Consider the following 2,129-nt stretch of genomic DNA (forward strand, 5'->3'; position numbering starts at 1 on the left):
AAAGAGAATAAATTAGACTTTTATAATTTATTTTAATTTATCACCAAATAAAATATAAAAATATTAATTTTTGTGTCTCCGCCTTTTATGTTTTGTTCTTAGTATCTTATCTTATCCTATTATTAAAATCAAACGTAGCCAAAGTGTACACTAAAATATATATTAAGTGTTTGGGTAAAGTATATTTTTTATTCTTGAAATTTGTTAAAAATTAAAAAAATATTCCTAAATTTTATTTTATTTTAATTTTGTCAAAGAAGTTATCAAATTGCATCAAATATACTCATAACGACTAATTTTTCAAAAAATGTAAGAACGATTTAGTAACAATTTTACAAGAATCTTTAAAATAGGCAAACCAGACATAGTATGCATTATTAGTTTATTACTGTATTAGTCCTAAACTTTTTGAAAATTTAGTTGGTAAGAGTATAATTGATACAAATATAAAATTTTAAAGACAAAATTAAAATAAAATAAAACCTAACGATATTTTTAAATTTTTTTATAAACTTTAAAAACGAAAAATATACTTTATCCTAAGTATTTTGTACAAAACATTAAAATATAAATATAATCTATTGATGGGAATATAATCATGGAACAGCAAAATAAGAACAATGCACAACATCAAACCTTCAATGGGAATATAATCATGAGTTGAAAACATTCAAGCCAATTGTAGAAACGTTATCACAAACAAAAGATTAAGTACATTGTAAAGAATCAATAAGGGCAAAGACACGAGGGGAAAAAAGATAAATTCTTTTTACCAAAAATAGAAAAAAAAAATAAAAAATCCTTATATTTTAAAGGCTCTTGAAAAAAATTAGCTTTTCAGTTTTCTCCGCCGCCACTTTTTTTTATGTACACTCATACGTTTTTTATACCGAAAATCTTTCACCGTGAAAAAAAGTTACGAGAATCATAATAGTTTTAGTTCATATATTAACAGTTAATATATGCACAACATCAAAATTCGAAAAAACCAATAAAAATAGAAATTTTAAAAAAGATCACGTTTTTAATAAAAAAAAGAAGAAGAAAGAATTAGGAAATCGAGTTCACCTCGACGCTTTCATTTACGTCAAGCTTTAGTTTGGAAGAAATTTTAAACTTTATGATCAAAGGAAGATTCTCCAATGTCATTGAAAAAGAACGAGAGAGAGAATGATCACACACCGACTTTTCAGTTTCAATAGTTTAGTTGTTACCGCTGCAAACGGGATTTTTGTAGAAAAAGAAATTCAATCAAAAAACGTTTATTCGACTACTAGTAATGTTAAGAGTTCAAACGAAAAAGTGAAAACCCCAATTTTCCATTTTTTTTTCACGATTTCTATATTTCTCTCTCTATCAATATATGCTTTGTGCCCAAGACAAGGGATAGAATACGGTAGGTTAATTCAAAATTAAATAGTGTCATTTAAATATATGCTTTTGTGTCAATATATGCTTTTGTTCTTATGCATATGTTTATTTCAATCAAACCTTGATGATCATCTTTGGAGATTTGGGTGGTTTTAATTAGATAGTCATCGTAGTTCTAGTTGCCATTAAATTTTGAATTTTTAGCTAAATTTTCGAATATTTTTTTTATTGGATTATCAACATTTTTTAGATTAAGTAATTTATACTCTTAAAAATTTATTAAATTCTTATTTTGAATGTCAAAGAACCTAATTTATTCCTCAATAAACTTTATAAGTATATATGAATGTGCACATCATTTTTTCAAGCTACTCAATTTCTCTGTAAACATATTAACATCAATGTAAGTTTCATTATTTGTTACATCTATTTGGTTATAGTAATCCTGTAACTATTAAAGACACATCTATTTGGACTTGTGCTTTTTTATCCTCCTCCTTCGAAATTTCCTTATTCTTGTAAAAATTCTCATAATCTGCCAAAAAAAACAATAAACATCAATTAGAAAACACAAAACTAAACCCAAACAATCCCTAAAGCAAACACAATCATCTAAGTTTAGCGAATAAAGACAACAACTGAAACAGTTCCATTTTCACTACTAATATAAACACATCCGGTATACAAAATGGCACTATCAATAGTTTAATTTCTTAGGTTAACTGGTTTTATATCTAACAATTACCATAAACTAATTT

This window comes from Arachis duranensis, chromosome 6 (assembly GCF_000817695.3).
Source record: "Arachis duranensis cultivar V14167 chromosome 6, aradu.V14167.gnm2.J7QH, whole genome shotgun sequence".
Taxonomy (NCBI): domain Eukaryota; kingdom Viridiplantae; phylum Streptophyta; class Magnoliopsida; order Fabales; family Fabaceae; genus Arachis; species Arachis duranensis.